Below are 19,301 nucleotides of genomic sequence, written 5' to 3'. Positions count from 1 at the left end.
GAGCTTCATGAATCCAGTCCAGTGTAGCATTCAGTACATTAGTGCAGAGAAGTCAGACTAATTAATGATGAGCCTATGAGCATAGGCATGAAGAAATATTTTACTTCTTCCCCCAGCTCCTCCTCCACCTCCAGGTAAAAAGATAAGAATTGCATAAATAAGTTTAATCTGTCCAGCTGATTCACACCACTGTGTTTTGCTCAAAAGTGCTGTTGTATTTTAATGCTGAACATTATTGATGCAGATCCAGTAGATGCATGTGTATCACTCAGAGACTGAGTGTAGTTAAACTTTTTACTTATGCTGTATTAAACAGAATACCAAAGTGGAGAGGTACATCATATTTTGAGGTACAGAAGTTTGGTTTATTAATCTGAAGGTTTAATAAAGAGTTGTGGTGTTATTATGTTTTTTGAAATCAGTGTGCTGTGACATTCTGTGTCTTTAAAGGCTTAATTTGTCTCTCCCCTATCTAGAGATGCTTCCATTTGTTTTTCCTAGCTGGTAGCATGTTCTGTGAACAACTTCATGATTTATCCTTATATGCTTTTACTGAGGAACCGTTTGGCTTTTTGTGGGTCCTTAGCAGCATAGTCTTCTTGAGTAGCACTATAAATCATTATTAGTAGCTTGCAGAAATTCAAAATGACTGGACCATCCTTCAGTCCTGCCCCCGCACCAAAAAAAAATGGATTAATGGAGATGATTGCTGATATGATGCTTTTTATTTATCAAGATAAGACACAAATGGCTGCAGATGCTCTTTTTATTTTTTTTCTACCTCAGACCCCAGTACTTATTTCTGAATGAAAACAGTAATTGTTGTTTCTAAGCTAAATAGACATGATTTTGCCATTAGTCTGGAGGTTGGAATATGATTTTCATTTGTATTTGGCATTATTGAGCTTACTATACATAGCATTAAATGATTCAATGTGCTGTGTTTGCTTGGCCTGTAGCAGCAGAAAAGTAATACTAAGGAGACCTAAGGATATCAGTTTGTCACAAAGGCATGCATTTTCATCTCCTGTCGTTCTGGTTCCCCAAGTCTGCAGGTGAAGTTCAATGATTGCATGCACTGAGCTATTTATTGTTTACAGGTAGTTTGTTATATTATTTTGGTAGTTAGGCAAAATGTTTAGTTGATGATTCTTTACCTTTTTCTTTTTTATTTGACAGGTTGTATTTAGCTGATTTACTTTTGCATGAAAGTGCATCCAATATGCACAGATTTTGTAGTGTTAGCGTGTGTGGTCTGGATAGTAGTTTTATTCTGCCTGAGATGATGCATTCAGATTGTAGAATTAATATAACAAGCATCCAAGCATTAAGTTGAACAAACACTACTACTGCTAGGTTTACACCAGTTACTTTGTTTAGAATTTGTTTGATTGTTTTATATGAGTGTAGTAGTAAGTAGACTAGTACAAGACATTAAATTGTATTTTTATATAAGAGAATGTTTTATACAAGTTCAAAGTTTTGTGTTAATAATATAAAAAAATTGTTGTTCTGGTTTATATTTTATGTTATTTAATAAAGAAGGCTGAAGCCCAGCTGCACCCGGTGTTATTTTTATAAAAGACTATTGCATTTTAGTTTTGCACAAGTTCAAATATTAATATAAATAAAACACTATAGTTCTTTTTATTTTGTGTTTCTTGATCATATTTTGGTTGTGTGTTCTTCAGTTTGTGTTTAAAAGTTGGTATCCCACAATTCTATTGGAATGGGTGGAGCTACATGATTATGCATGCAGATGTTATGTTAATTAGCGTACATATTTGTATCATTTTTTTCATGGGTCTTTGTCCAGATTTTTGATGTTTCCAGGTTGAGAGGTATGCCAACAGGTAGTCATACGACAAGCTCATATGTACTGACCCTTGGGAATTTTCTTTTTAATGAAATAAGGGTGGTTACTTTTAAAATGCAAATAACCATTAGTGAAAGCGTTATTCCTATAAATTTTACTTTCATAATGCCCTTTTAATTCATTCCATTCTAAGGTCCTATCAAGAAAGTCAACCTTGTTCCCCATGCCACTTTTCCTAAACTGTAAATACCCAGACTGAGCATTTAAATGCCTTGTATGGGGGCAACATAGTAGTAATGACTATTGAACAATACAAGGCATCTATGCTTAAATTATTAAATAATAGAGATGAATATGCCAATGTTGATGTTAGGGATATTCACAAAAGTTTTCAGTTCATCAATGAATTTTTATATGAATCACTCATGAATGATGTTATTGACATGATAATGTATAATATTTGTTTAGTTGAAAAGACGAGGGTTGGCACACTATTTGGTATTCCTAAAATCCATAAGTGTATGACCGACCCTCCATTCAGAGTGATAGTGTCTGCCCCTCATTCAGTCACTGAGCATTTAGTATTGGTAATTGATTCTATTTTGAATCAGGTGGTACAGAGTTTGCCTTCCTATTTAAAGGACTCCTGGGACCTGTTAGACAAATTTAGGAATTTTCTTTCTAATTTTGTTTTTGACAAGGAAAAACATTTTACTATGACAGCTGAGGTAGTTGCACTTTTCACTTGTATTCATCATGAACAGGGGGTTGAAGCGGTTAAAGAGTTAATCCCTTTAGGTTCCAAGTTGGAAACTGGTCAAGTGAATTTGGTTTATAGTTTACTAGAAATAATTTTGGAACACAACTATTTCATGTTTGAAGGATGCTTCTTCAAACAATGTAAGGGTGTCATGATGGGTTCGCCAGCTGCACCATCATAAGCTAACATAGTGATGGTGTGGTGGAATCCAACATTCTTTCTAGGTTGAAACTGATGTATAATATACATTTTTTATGCCAGGTTTGTAGACAACCTTGTTTTTATTATTGAGGGGGACAGTAACACTAGTGAACAGTTTCTTAAAGATTTAAATGCTCAGTCTATTTACAGTTTGTGAAAAGTGGCATGGGGAACAAGGTTGACTTTCTTGATGTGACCTTAGAATGGAATGAATTAAAAGGGCATTTTGAAAGTAAGGTTTATAGGAAGAACACTTTCACTAATGGTTATTTGCATTTTAAAAGTAACCACCCTTATTTCATTAAAAAGAACATTCTGAAAGGGCAATACATTCGAGTTTGTCATATAACTACCTCTTGGCCGATTTGAAGAGTGAATTTCATAGGATTACTTCCATGTTTCTTGACAGGTGCTATGAACTTAAGTATCTAGAGTCCTTACAGAAGGACATTTTGATAAAAAAGAAATAAATTATATTCACCTATTTTGAAAAGTCCACTTATTAATAATATAATTTTTAGCTTTGACACCGTGTGTAATCTTGACATGACTACAGATAGTGGTGAGATTCGAGACATTATACAAAGAAATTGGAAGATAGTTGAGGGTAACAGTGAGCTAACAAAATTTTCGGCACTAAGCCTAATTTTGTTTATAGGAACAACAATAGTTTGAAGAACGTCTTGGAAAAGTGCTCTTCTAATAGTGATATTGCATCTACCCTCCAACAAATGGGGATGTTTAATGTGGACACTGCAATTTTTGCAGGTATATTCTAAAAGGGCCATTTGTAAACTTACCCCATATGAAATATACTATCAAAGTGCCTGGTCACTTGACCTGTAGGGCAAAAGGCTTAGTATAAATTGCTTTGTATAGTGGATGTGAAGTGTTTTATGTAGGAATGACCACATGAACTTTAATGGAAAGAATGAGAGAACACATGTATAGTATTAAAATTAAGGATGACAACAATGCCCTATATAAACACTAAGTGATACACAATAAATTTAAGAAGTTTTTATTTTCATTGGTGGAGGTGGCAAATACAGACCCCCAGGGGAGGAGATTTCAAAAATGTAATAGAACAGAGAGAAACCTCTTTGCAAATAAAATTGGGGGTGGACAAGAGGCCTGGAAGAAATGATGCAATAAATATTAAATGCCTCTTAAAATATAGGAAGTTAACCATCAGGAAAGTGCAATTTACACTTCCACTTTATTTATTATTCATTTTTTCATCTCACTGTAATAGGTTGTGTTCTTTTGTCATAATTGTTGTTTTTTAGACCCGTGTATGGATTTAAGATGTATGTTTTTTAACTTGAGATATTTTTTGATTTAATGAGAATTTTTATAGGTTAATTGAATAATTTTATGCAGTAGGAAAGTATTAAAGATGTGGTGCTGGTGTTCTACTGTTTCATTTGTTTTTCTGATGAAGTCTTGGTGAGACAAAAGCGGAACATTTAACTGTTTATACACTAAAATCTGTATATTCCAGTCTTTATTGACCATCAGTGCCATTGCTTACAATGACTGATGGCCGTAAACAGGGCCAAAATATTTAAGGTACACACACAGACACTTGCCACAGATGAGATTCAAACTCATAGTTGTGCAGTTACTGCTACTATATTGTTCCACATTTATGGCATGCACTACAGAGCTTATAAGGCTAACCATTCTCCAAAGGTGTATGTCAAGGTAGATGACATCAGCAGGCTTGCTAAAGTAGGGCAATGGGAGGTATAGTGACAGTAAATGGCCTCAAAAGCATTACTCTCTACACAAACACAGAGTGTCACAGTTGCCATATCTGGGATTATAACTCCTACCTTACTAGTATATCATACTATAGCATTACATAGTTATTGCATGCACCACAGAGCTTACAGGGCTGAATCTTGTCCAAGGAGGTATTTCAAGGTGACTGACATCAGCAGGCTTGCTAAAGTAGGAAAATGGGAGGTGTAGTGACTGCGAATGGCCTCAAAACCATTGATCACTACACAAACACACAGAGTTTCACAGTTGCCATGTTTGGGACTAGAATTCCTACCTAACTAGTATGTTACATTATACAGTTGTTGCATGCACCACAGAGCTGAGCCTTGTCCAAGGAGGTATTTCAAAGTGGCTGACATCAGCAGGCTTGTTAAAGTAGGGCAATGGGAGGTGTTGTGACTGTGGATGTCCTCAAAACCATTAATCCCCTACACCCAGGAACAAACACACACAGAGTTTCACAGTTGCCATGTCTGGGATTAGAACTCCTACCTAACTAGCATGTTACACTATAGCATTACGCAGTTATTGCATGTGCCACAGAGCTTATAGGGCTGAAATGTATCCAAAGAGGTATTTCAAGGTGACTGACATCAGCAGACTTGCTAAAGTAGGGCAATAGGAGGTGTAGTGACTGTGAATGGCCTCAAAACCATTGATCCCTACATACACAGAGGTTCACAGTTGCCATGTCTTGAATTAGAACTCCTACCAACCTAGCATGTTACACTATAGCATTACAGAGTTATCACACATGCCACAGCATTTACAGGGCTGAAACTCATCCAATGATGTATTTCAAGGTGACTGACATCAGCAGGCTTGCTAAAGTAGGGCAATGGGAGGTGTAGTGACTGTGAATGGCTTCAAAACAATTGATCCCTACACACACAAACAAACACACACACAAAGTTGCACAGTTGCCATGTTTGGGATTAGAACTCCTATCCAACTAGTATGTTATACTATAGCATTAGCAGTTATCGCACATGCCACAGAGCTTAAAGGGCTAAAACTTGTCCAAGGAGGTATTTCAAGGTGACTGACATCAGCAGGCTTACTAAAGTAGGGCAATGGGAGGTGTAGTGACTGTGAGTGGCCTCAAAACCATTGATCCCTACACACACAAACAAAAACACCCACTCACACAGAGTTTCATAGTTGCCATGTCTCAGATTAGAGCTCCTACCTAACTAGTATGTCATGCTACAGCATTACACAGTTATTGCACATGCCACAGAGTTTATAGGTATGATACTTGTCCAAAGGGGCATTTCAAGGTGGTTGACATCAGCAGGCTAGCTAAACTAGGGCAATGGGAAGTGCAGTGTGTGTGAATGGACCATAAACCATTCCTCTGGTAACACACACACAACAATCAGTCACACACAACTTTACATTTGACAGTACTGGGTAAATGATTGCTAGATGAATAATGACTTGTACTGTCATGTTACACAGTTATCACAGGTACCACAGACACTATAGTGCTGAGGGCTACCAGGAGCAAATGTCTATAGTGATAGACATCGGCACATCATGTAATACTGGCCAATTGGATGTGTGGTGGGTGGGACAAGCCTCATGATGGGAAGCTCTTTGTCACTGTTTGTCTCCCTCTTTCCCACATCTCTGTGTATGTTTGACCTATTATACTGTGTTGTCCTTGGATATATGTGTGTATTCCTATCCAGTGTGTGTGCAAAGCATGAATGGTGTTCAATGTGGTGTGTGTACACAGACATCTGCAACTGACAGATATGTATAGTCCATTGTTGTTGTTAGACACGGGCTTTATTTCTGTAGGTGTGGGAGCATGCCCAGTATGACCCTTCTGTACTTTGTTGTCAGACATGGGCTTTGTTTCTCTAAGTGTGGGAGCTTGCCCAGTATGATCTTCTATATTGAATGTGTGAATCCATTAGAGGGAAGTTGTACTCCAGTGGAGGCATTTGTGTTCTACGCCTACAGCTAGCAACCTATTTCTGCAGGATATCTGTAGATAGGTTGACAATATGGAAACTCAATGGGCAAAGGATAGTGGGATACTGTAACTAATTGTATCTGTGCTTCTTGTGCTGCATAGTTTTGGTCTTAGCAGAGATATTCAGACATATGTACTGTTTTACACTGTGATGTATTATGTCATAAACTACTGACAGATATACTTATTTGCTCGCAGTAATTTCCTGGAGAGTACAAGATGAATGAAGCTGTGTCCAGCATTGTGGTCTGCAGCCTACATATTATTGCACACTCATGCCATTCTGGAGGGAGAGCTGAAGACACTTGCTGATGGGTATGTGTAAATGGTCCAGCACCTTGGTACTGTGGTGGCTGATGATCCCATGCTTGTACATCTATTGACGTGACAGAATGGCCATATCCTGCTGTAGCCATACGTCTCAGCAGTACAGATTCATACAGGTAACCCAGAGGCAGGGCTCATATATCTGGTCAGTTGCCCTTCACATTTTGGTTTACGAGCAGGTTTGTAGCCACCCATTCCTGGGTTTGCAGGCAGGGATAGTATGGGCACACACCAGAGTTTCAGACTTCACACACTTCATGACGTCCATGCTTCTACACCCCCTCTGTTATTCTATTCTCTTCCTAACATTATGCAAGCACTATCTGATAAGTATCCCTATAGTTATCCCTTCATCCTAGCGGTATTTAGGGGGTGGTCCACAGTTCATGCAGTACGGCATGGTGGGTATGCTACTGGGATTTGTCAACATGGCCTTCCATTTGAGTTCTGTGGACTGTGTTATGTTGTTATTTGGGACTCCATAAGATAACATACATTGGCAGTATGGGAGAGGCACAGGCCTTTGACAGAGGACTCTAAGGCATTTGGTAGTGATGCAGGCAATCAGTAGCAGCCCAGTGAATTCTGTCACTCCTACAGTCCCAGGCTGCAAGCCACTAGGTTTCTCTGGGGTGACAGGGTAGGTGTGTGAGGTGTTAATGGCAATAGTTTCTGTCCTTATTAATCCATTGGAGTGGTTGTTGGTAGGGTGCTGCTTACAGCTAGGGACACACCTGCATGGGATACCTCTTCAGCATGCTGCATTCTGTGGGTATGCCCATACAGAAGTGGGTGTCATACTGTACTCATTCCCAACAGCAGGGATATGACCTGTGATTAACCTGTGGCTGATGGTGGGGTGAGCTGAGTGCATGTGTGTTATGGAAGCTTCTTGCAGCTGACTCACAGATATATGTGGGACATTCCCCTTATGATGGCTTGTGCAGGGACATCAGCAGTTTCTCAGTACTTCATACATTTGCCTTTTGTGGTCTGCCAGTGTTTGGCCAGAATACATCAGTATTCCATACTACACAGACAACTAATGTGTTGCTAACCTCTATGTACAATTCCAAAGGTGTGTGCATCTGACAGTTAAATTTTATATACTCTGTCTAGGGTACTTTCACATGTGTACTGCATGTATGTCTGGGTCCACATTCATGGCATGTCTATCTTTCAGATGGTGACAGATATTACATCCAAACAATGACTATGGATTACTGCTGGATTGGGTCTTGCTGGGATGCATTGTGTTTGGCACTGCAGTTGTCAGAACATGGCCCTGCCATCAACAAAACTGGCTATAGGCCACAGGGACACAACCCTCCATGCCTACATGCTGATTACTTCCACACAATATACAGCACATAACAACCTAACACACAGATCCCTGCATATTGTGCATGTGCAACAATCTATTTTGCTAATTTGGCCAGCTCAGGTAATCTGTGCTCCACTGTTATTAAAATGACATGTACATGTTATGACATTTCTATGTAGGATTGTGGGGTGGGGGAGCACACCTGACAACTGTAAACATTTGCTATGACTGTACTGGTATTTCAGGTACTCTGTTGGCTTCCATTTCATTCTATATTCTGACCTATCATGCAGACTAGAGGCATATCAGTGGAGTACAGATCTTAGGTTTTACTGATCTACATTTCAGTTTCGGACTTCTTACCCTTCAGAACTAACATCCAACTGCCTGACCTGTTGTAGTCTGTCTGTGTAGGTCTGGAGGGGGGGGGGGCTGTTCTCCGTTGCTATCAATTGGAGGCCTTAGCACAGCCTTACTTTGTAGTCATCTACACCTGTCCTGCTGGCTTAACTGTTGTTGAGTATGTGAGCCTCACTGACATGCATGTGTGTGTCCTATGGACACACATTTGGCCCACCACATGTCTTGCAGTGAGATTTTTCACCTTGTCTAGTAATGCCTACTATGTTGACACCAGTATTTGTTATGGATTTCATGCTGCCCATATAGGTGTCTACTATTTGCTGCCATTCCATTCAGCCACGCGATTCCCTAGCATGCTCACATCTGTACCATAGATACAAGTAGCAGAACATACTACTCCATTCAGCAATTGATAGGGAGAGTGACTTACCTTGTGGCTGTGACAGTACTGAGGATGGTGTTGAAGGGCTGACTATGTCGGATGCAAATAGTACACTCCCTATACATGGTAAAGCACAGGTAGTGTCATGTTTGGTATCCCTTTTACTGTATTAGAGAGTCAGAGAGAGGTGTTATTTCCTGGATTCATACCATGTCAATGTATGTGCTATGTGTTTCCTCTTTGCCAAAGCCTGGGCATACTGGGCACTCCTCCTTCTGCTGACAGGGGCAGGCTTAGGTTGTTCCTCCTCTGAGTCAGTCTGTGCTTGTGCTGGCCTTGGCAATGGTGGGGGGCTGTGTGGCCCTGCCCCGTGCTTTTCTTGCTGCAGCTGTTTCCAGGGGATCATATTGTGTAGCATGAAACATACAATGGAAATTTGGGTACATGTAGCTGGAGAGTACTGCAAAGCTCCACCAGACATGTCCAGGCACCGGAACCATGACTTGAGCATCCCAAACACATGCTTTGTTATGATTTTGGTTTGTGCATGTGCCTCATTATGGAGTTTTTGTTCAGGGGTATGTGTGCATTTTTGATGGGTGTCATTAGCCATGGCTCCAGTGCATAACCAGCATCCCACACTAGGTGACCATATGGGATGTCCCCACTGGCAAATCTCTGGTACAGCTGCATCATATGCCAGATATGGGGCTCGTGATAGCTTCTGGGCTGCCAGAACACATTCATTATAATGCCCTGGGTATCGCAACTGAGCTGGCAGTTGATGGAGTGAAAGCCCTTGTGGTTTATGTAGACTCTACCCCACTCACCTGGTAGTGCTTTGATGTGTATGTGCATGCAATCTATAGCACCCACTACCTCGGCGTATTCTATTTGGTGGAAGAGACACATATTCCTAGTCAACACCTCACAGGTGTTGTGAAAATATATGTGCTCACCAGCATGTGCTGACATGGCATCTAGGAACTGATGGAGTACCCTGGATGCTGATGCCTGTGAGATCCACATGATATCCCCAGTTGGCCTTTGGAAGGTACCTGTGCCTAGTATTCTTAAGCTTACACATATCTTGGTATCCACTAGCATGGGTTCCCCTCTGTTGGTTCTGTGTGTGAGGCATGGCTGGCACAGCTCAACAATTTGCTGTAGGAGGTCCCTGTCCTCCCTATAGCGCTCCACTTTCTCCAGCTCATGTAGCCCCTAGTAGGTTACCCGGGTTCTATACACTCTTCTCCTTCTCCTCACTGTGGGTTGGTCATCAGCATTCTCATCCTCACCACCGTCAGCCTCTTCCACATATTGATTTATGAGAGCGCAGCAGCCCCTATCATTTTGTTTGTTTTGTTACGTAAAATTTCCCCATTTGTGTTAACTGGTGATGTAGAGTTTGTAGGAAAAAAACAGAATGAAATGTGTTTGCATAGTTTATCCTAGTATGCTGGGCTGTGCTGCTGCATGTGTAATTGGCTGATTCTGATAAGTTTCACCTGCCAGCTATGCTAGTTCTCCTTGATTACCTTCCTATGGTTGTTTTTCCTTTGCATTGCCTTCCCATTTAAGCCCTGAGGTGCGCCGTGCATACCCAGTGCTCAGATGTGAACGGAGCTGCTATTTCCTATTTTTTTTTTTTTTGTGTTTAAAACCCAGTGCATGGCACGCACAGCCATTTAGGCAATATAAATACTGCTAGGCAGCTTCAGACACACACCCTTCCTTAGCTGTGCTTAGCTAAGGGCAAACATGGGCCACTGTGCTCCAATAAGCTTACAGCAGTCATGACACTCCCCCTCATGAGGTCATCTAGCTCTTAGGCTTAGACCATGGTGTTATTGCGCCTACACGGTTGGGTGCAAGCTACCACTGAGGGGAAATCTGTGATTCAGTATCATTCCCCTCATTTGCATAGAACTGATTGCTAATGCATGGTTACAAAACTGGCATTTAGCCTTCCCCCTTAGCAACCACTGTTCTATGGTCTTGTTATGTTATGCATGCCATTGACTATTATGGCAAAATGATAATTTTGGTTTAAAACTTATTTCCAGCTTTTTTCTTATTTTCGGGCCGATCCTGTTTGTGCACCGCTGCCACACCCTTAAAAAGCCAAAACTGGTCAATAAAAAAAAAGTTATTATTTATAATTCTGAAACTATTTTACATGCCTATGGCCATATATTTGGCCATTGGCATGCCTAACCCTTATAATACATGTTTTTTTTACGAGTTGTCATGCCTCCGTTTTGTAGTTTGCAGAAATGTATTCAGCTACTGGCTGACGACATTTCTGCAGTCTACACTATTCCTGCATGGATGCCTGCCTGTTTCCTGGATTACTAATTCACCTCATTTGCATGGTTTTTACCAGCAAATGAGGTAATTAGCATACAGGGGCTGTGTCCATGCAGGAATAGTGCAGGAGCGCTCGTGCATGTCCCGGGAGCCCATTCCTGGATCGCACATCGGCCATATTGCCTGAAGCAGCTCTTGCACTATTCCTGCACACCGTGCAGAGCTTGCTGAATCCTGGGGATTGCTAATTCTAATTTAAACTGTTTGAGTGCACTGTTACACAGTTCTCAGTTTTAATTGTTTGCCTCTGTCCCCCTAGCCAGATGTAACCAAGTATCATACCCCTCCTCAGAGTTACTGTTATTTCCATTCCTAAGTGAGCTATCAGGAAGAATAAATCATAGTAACAGTTCTTGCATAAGCATAATACCCTAGATTAGTAAAGAGCCGAATGACATTTAAATTTTACTAAAATAAAGTTTGTATAGGCTCTTGCTTTTAATGTCAGCTAACAAACTGAAGATAAAGATGAAACTAACAATTGTAACAGTCTGAGTCATAATCATAAACGTAAGAATGCAGTCCAGTCAACACCACAGTTCTTTCTTTGTGTTCCTGAATAAAGGCTGCTGTGGCTTTTAGGGTAGAGAATTTCTTAAATAATGGGTACAGCTTATCTAGACCTTTTTATCAAACTGTTGGGGCCTGTTGCTATATATTAATCTGCCAGTTCTTGGGTACCTGGGCCAGCAGTCCCTTGCTGGCTGCCATTGAATAGATATTTTAAAGTCACACCTAGTGAGTCAAAGGTCTCTGCATCTCCTGGAGTCAAAATCCTTATTTTTGTGGGGCAAATGAAACCCTTCACTCTACATCTTGCCTAGACCAAGATGAAAGGCACTCATCTCTCATGCATTACAGATGAATAATGTGTGTCCACAAAAATCCTGGCTTCACCACATTATCTTTAGTCCTGGTTTCCGCACTTGAGACAACACTTCTGGCTTTGCTGAAAGTATGCAAAGCACACAATCATTTGCTTTGGAATCCAGACTCCATCTTTCTCTGAGGTACCCATGGTGTGTGATGTGCATGTTCAATTGCAAAGTCAGAGAAATTATGTTGTGCCCACTCAGATATCATTGTGGCCATAAGAGTAATTTTTTTTCATTTGCACTCCTTCAGTAATGCCACATAAATTAGTCCTACTGGCATGACCTGCATCATGCCAGATCTATTCTGGACATGGCTTCTGCAACCTTAACCTTCATCAGTTCATTCTCATTCAACAGTGTTTTCTTAAGATGCCTGAATGCTTATTTACCACATTGTTGACCTCTGCAAACTGAGCATCATTCTCTCTACCATAGTAACCTAGCTCAGCATTCATTTTTGCATCTCATTTTATATATATAGTTATCAGCGCAGTTTAAGCTTCTTTGGATGAGCTATACTCTTGCTATACCTTCTGAGATTTTTTCTTCTTCTCTGAGGTATTTTGCTCCATCATTACACGTTTTATAAAGTACACCTCCTGAAGTTACTTAATTAAATGCTAATAAGCAGTGCAGACACAACACATTTGCCATGAGTGTTATCCCACTTGTGCTATAACAACGTCTCATTAGGCTGTAAGTTTTGAAGCAATTTCTGTCTCATTTGTATTTCTAGAAATATTTAACAATGGCTCATTTTTCCTTAGGCACTATAGCATTTTTCAAAAAAGGACAGTCTAAAAAAATATTTTAGTTATTCTACCAATTCGGATACCAATGTATTCAGGTCCTTATCACATATCATATCAGCATCTCATTACATTATCAACAAAACATTAATCATTTTATTTATTTATTTATTTATGCAATGTGTTAACTGGGGTAGAGCACTGGTCCCATTAGCTCAATTTCTGTCTCAACCCAGAATATGAACACATATCAAGCTGAAAAAATTAAAAACAATTCACACAATATAAGAGCACACAAAATGCAAAGGTATAGTTAATATACAATAGAAAAAAAAAGATCTATGAAGGTAGTGAACAGAAACCACCATACGCAGCCTCTGCATCAGTTAGAACAGTGACATGTTAGGAGTTAGATAAGAAATGCTGTAGTGAAAATGATAGGTAGTCTGTGTTGGAGATTAGGGAAACTAGTTTATGTGACCTGATGCAGAGCATTTTCATGCAGCTTGTGCTGTCAAATATTCTTTATGTTGTGTCCAAAAAGGAGGAGAAGTTAGAGATATCTTTAATATTTCAGGGACGATCCCTGCAGAGCTTGAGTCCAAGGGTAGAAAGGGCTGGTTTGAGCACTACAGTCTGGTTTTAGGGTCTTGCAAGAGAAGCCCTGAGTTGCTGCTAGAACTAAGGTTATATGATGGAGGCTGTCGAAGTTAAGCTCGAGGAAGAAGAAGCATGGGAATTTTCTTTCAAGAGCTGGAAAATTTGGGAGCAAAGGAGTACATTTGTTGCTGAGGCAGCAGAAACTTGGCTTTGGCTAGTGTAAGGCAGTGGGGTTCATTCTTTGGGCAAAGGTGAAGAGGGAGGTGGAGATTTTGGTAGTTTCTTTTGGAGGTAGATGTTAACATTAGGCATTACTCAAGTTGGGCTAGTAGAATACCTTTGGCAACAGCATTTCTTGTTGGAAAGGAGAGGAAAGAGGTCATTTTGTTGGCCCAAAGAAGTAGGGTGTTTATCTTTTCCCTGGTGTTTTTGAGATGATAGTGGAAATTACGTGAGGGATTAAGACAGACTCTTAGGTATTTGGAGGTGTTAACCTAATCAATGGCATTATTTAATTGGTTAATGTGTTAGTGTTCTTTTGCCTTTTACTGGAGGTTACGAAGAGCATGGATTTAATTTTTGAGGAGTTAAGTAATATTTTTTTTTTTGTGATTGAGCTAGTTAGTAAGGGAGAAGAAATTGTTTTGCAGATCATGTTGAACTGAGCGGGTTGTGTCATTGAAACAGTAGAATACCATGTCATCAGCATACAGCAAGACTGGAAGTTGGAGGAGGACAAGTGTAAGTTTATTTATAAAAATGAAGAAAAGAAGAGGGGCCAGTACAGAGCCTTGATGGACTCCTTTAAATAAAGGAGTAGTGGATGATGTACTTTTGTTAAAATTTACTGAGAAATGTCAGTTGGACAGGTAATTTTGGAACCAAGGAATAGCATCATGGCTAACCCCAATATCAGTCAGGTGGTTAAATATGTCGGGATGGTAAACCAAGTCAGGTAAGGTGTATAAATAGAGTTCCAATAAGGATGCCTTATTCCATAGCTAAAAACTTGTGATCAGTGAAGGTACAAAGTGCATTGGAAGTGCTGCAGCCAGAACAGGATCCATAATGCATGGAAGAGAGAGAAGGCCGTATTGACTCATGTAATTTGAGACTTGAGTATAGACCAGTTTTTCTAAGATTTTTCCAAGGGTTGGGGAGGATAGTGATTGTGCAGTAATCAGAAGGTTGCTGGGACCTGGAATTTTTGGGGAGTGCTATGGTTTTTGCTGTTTTCCATACACTGAGCATACAGTTTTGAGTTAAGCAATGGTTGTAGATATGCAGCAGAGGGGTAACAATGCACTCCCTATATAAAAATTTGTAGAAGGTGAGAGGATGTCTGGCCCTGTACGTAAGTACTAAGGAGAGTTAAATATCTTTGGTTGTGATCTTTTTTTAAGTAGACGATGGGTATACAAGGGGGAGGTGAGGGAGAGGATGTGTGAGGGAGTAAAGTATATGATCTAATGGAGGGGAGGGTGAAGAAATGAGCACTAATGTCTGAGGATGAGCCAGAAGAGGAGGAAGAATGAGCATCATAAGGAGTATTACAACCTGTTAACCATTGAACTACTCTCAAAATTGTTTAGGGGAGTGATAAAGGTTTGAATTATGTGTTGTCATAAGGTGCCTATTATGATCTCTTATTGCTTCCTTAGACAGTTCCAAAGGAGATTGTGTTGTCTGGTAGGAGGAGTTGGGTCAGACTTCCAAAGTCCCATGCTTTGTATTTCAGAGATAGGAGAATTTTGAGTTTGTAGGGGAGCCAGGTGTTTTCTTAGGCTTGTATAGTTGTGTGACTATAGGGAGGAAGGAGTCTGATAGAGTACAGAAAAGCTAAAGCAAGAGCTGTTCAGCATTGCTAGGGTCTGAGGTGGAGAGTATAGGGTTCCAGTTGAGAGGGTTAAGATAAGGTTTTAGTTTGGTAAAGTTTACTTATGATTTATGTCAGAATGTAATGAATTATATTCAAATTCTACCAGCATATATTGTCTGTCATCTACTGATACAAAATGTAAACTTTCTATGTCTTTGCAGAGTATACTCATTTTTTCTACATGCAAATATGTTTAAAATATTTATTTTGTCACCACTTCTGTTGATTACTTATATCTCTTTTTTCCTCTGCCTGTTTGATCTAACATTGTCAAAAATGTTCTATTTTATGTCAGGAAGAGCCTTATTTTACTATGTAGTATGCTATTGTATTACAAAATACATTAGTGGAAGAGGATGTGATGAGTTTGTTCATGTTTTAGTAAGAGTTAAGTCTGACACAGATTATGTGCTTTGCATTTTGCATTTTAGGTCTCTGTAGTCAGAGGAAAGAGAAAAGGGTGAGTTTTAATCTTTAAATTAATGGATAGATAGATAGATAGATAGATAGATAGATAGATAGATAGATAGATAGATAGATAGATAGGATATACAGAAATGGGTGTACACTTTTTTGCTTTGTTTAGAATTATTCATACTAAAATTTGAGTCACAAGTCATATTTCAATAAAGTTGTTGTACGAAAAACACTGAATGTCTAACTTTCCATCTAAAGAATCTTCATGTAAGAAACTTTATTTTTTTTTTCAGTTCAAGAGAATTAAGTCTAAACCGTGTTTTATATCATTTGTTCCTTTTAATAGTTTTTTTCTAAGCTATAACTTAAGAGCAGTTTTTATTTTCTTTCAGTGTGCATGTGGTACCTTCACTTTAAACATGTCAGCTTCACTATAATTATTCCCCACGCTTTACTAGCACCTTCACACATAATGATTTTGCTTCCTATTTCCAGTCTGCTACATATGTCGCAAATTTCCTGTAATTTGTTCATGCTATAAAAGACATTAAAATCTGTTAATTTATCAAGTCTCTTTTGTTATCAACAAGGCTAATATATCAATATATACCAAAAAGAGACATTTTGCTGTCCTTGACATTTAAAATCTTTAACATCGCTAGCATTAAAACACAAATATTTTAGTGATGAGAGCTTTAAAGTAATCAAACTGACTTATTATAGTGCCTAATGCTGTATAGGACATAATGATTTGCACCAGAATGCAGACATAAAAAAACATTGAATATTTAACTTTCTTTTTTAATGAATTTACTATTTAATCTGCTGGCTGTCTTATTCCATCCATAATCCCTTTTCCCATTATTGCACATGGGGTCAGGGTGTCACTTCAACAGTGGCAATCATCTAGGACCAAGGTTTACATTCCTAGTTGCCTAGCCCTGCTGCAGTGGCTGTCTTATTAGAACTTCAATATACATTTTTATGTTCCAGAAGTTGCTTTCCACAGAAATGTAATTCTGCTGGAATAATGTTTTAGAATTTTCATAAAAAAGTCAAATATTCTGCATAACATGGGCATAAGTGGAATCAAACAGTTTGCATCTGTTGCCTTTTTAGCCAGACTTCTATTATATCACTTATGTATATATATATTGCAAATAGATTTTAGGAATTCAGCACTGATACTGAAAAAATGTTTTGAGCAAATTATTTTGCAGTGTAGGAAAACCATGCAAACATATTTACATATCTGTTTTAATGGAAAAGTTGCCATGCAGAATAGTGGGTTACAAATGGTTTACAGATGATCAGGGTTTAAGCAATATAAGGTATATAAAGACAAGTCTTTGTCTGTACAATAGTAATTGTGTGATATAGGCTTAATTCAGCTCATAAATCCAGATTTGTTATTACTGTACTCTAACCTTCCAACAGCCACAACTACTGCAAACTCTGTGCAACAGAGTATATCCATCAGTGACTCTACGGCAACCCTTTTATAAAGTTGTTGAATTACTTACAAGAAAGACTTGTCCTCAAAATACCATTAATGTTGAATGATAACAATCAGTTTATCTGGCTTACAGTCTTTCAAGGTGGAATATTTCCCTGCTATTTATTATGTGTTTCTGTTTATATTTTTATGTAAAATGTCCAAACATTGGGATTAAACATGTGGACTTTCTATAAGCCTGAATCTGTGTCAGAGGCTCCCACTATGGGTGGATGAAACTGAATGGACTGAAGATTGGAATCCCTGAACTGCAGTTGCTGAAAAAAGGACAAAAACAAATACTTCTTAAGTATTTTTGTAGGGGGTAAATCCCTCGAGCACCCCCCATGTTCGTGGCCAGCCCCCCTGAACTTATATATAAATACATGTGTATACATAGATAGACAGATAGATACCAACTGCATGGCTGCACCAACTCGATGAAGGGGGAAAATTCCCAAAAAAGGAAACCACTGCCAACACAATTCACTGACAGTGATCTCACGTGGAGGGGCACTGATTACCAGCAGGGTGAACCTCAGGCAACTTAAGGTCAAGAGTTCAACCTTCATTCTACCCGTAGATTACTAGTGTCATGAGAACTGTAAAAATCACTGGAAAAATAGCAGCTAGTTATATTCAGTATACGTATATGGTGAAATAATGAACTATATATAAAATCTTTTTTTTTAGTTCTGTGGTTTTGGAGAGTATGAAAAACACTCCTTGAAATTTATCACACTACAATATCTGAAAGTCTCAACTATCATATAAGAAAGTGACACATTTACTGAGCCATTAAAAGCTTTTATGTTTGAAGGCCAGTGTTTATGATACATTACATTAAAAAAAATGATAGTAGAAAGTGATATATTTCATTTCTTGCTTTTTGGCTAATAGCATAGAGAAGATGATGAGTTAAGATTATTAAACCCTAGATGAAGGCAAAACTATGAAAATGGTTGAAGCTAATGAGCACACTTCGTTTATATATATATATATATATATATATATATATATATATATATATATATATATGATTTAAGATGTCAGTATAGATATGAATAATTCATAGTTCACTCAGTATCTTTTAAAAAGCTTGTGCCTTATACTTTACAGTGAAATATTAGGATGAATTGCTAGTGTCAGTAGTGCTAATGCATTAATATCTAATCTAAATCATTCATAGAATAATTCAAAACATTGTTTTTCATCAAATTTATGAACAAAGTTATTTAAAATATATATTCGATTTGCTAAGCATTATGGCATCCTTTTAATAACAAGCATGCATACATTTTTTACAAAATTATGCTTGAAAATATAATTAATAGTTCTGAGAGTGAAAATTTGTTTTGCTGATCCTGTAAATGTCATTTATGTTGTAAAGTCTACTTTACTTCAGCTAGGGAGGCTATTCGTTAAAATTGATTCCTGAATTCCATTTTTAATCATTTTTTTTATTTTTCTATTTGTTAGTCCAGTTTGTACTTTACAACCTTTATATCACCAAATGCTTAGGCTCAAACATTATAGTAAACTAATCATTGCATATTTTAATGCAAATTTATAGTACTGAAAATGTTTACCCATTGATTGCATTCTTTGCATATACACAAATAAGCAATGTAACATTATTCTATCCCTTTATTCTTCCACACATGAACTAGTCTGTTATTTTTTTACCTGGTTTGTTACTACAGTTATACAACATATCAGAGAAACATTTATTTGTATAAATTTGTTTACAGCATTGTCTGTATAAGGAAACATTTTTTTAACTTATTGGAAGGAAATGCAGAATAATAGCTTACTGTCTGCCTAACTTTTAATAGCTCAGGCCTACTATACTGTGTTGCAGAGATGTCACACACAAATATCAAACATAAGAATTTACTGACAGAAAGCCCAGATATGTGGCACAGAATGATGGGGTCTTGATAATGCATCAGATCACATGTGAGTGTGAAT

This window comes from Protopterus annectens, chromosome 2.part0 (genome assembly GCF_019279795.1).
Source record: "Protopterus annectens isolate FY-2018-M chromosome 2.part0, PAN1.0, whole genome shotgun sequence".
Lineage (NCBI taxonomy): Eukaryota > Metazoa > Chordata > Ceratodontiformes > Protopteridae > Protopterus > Protopterus annectens.
The sequence above is the reverse complement of the archived record's forward strand: the minus strand, read 5'-3'. Positions refer to the sequence as shown.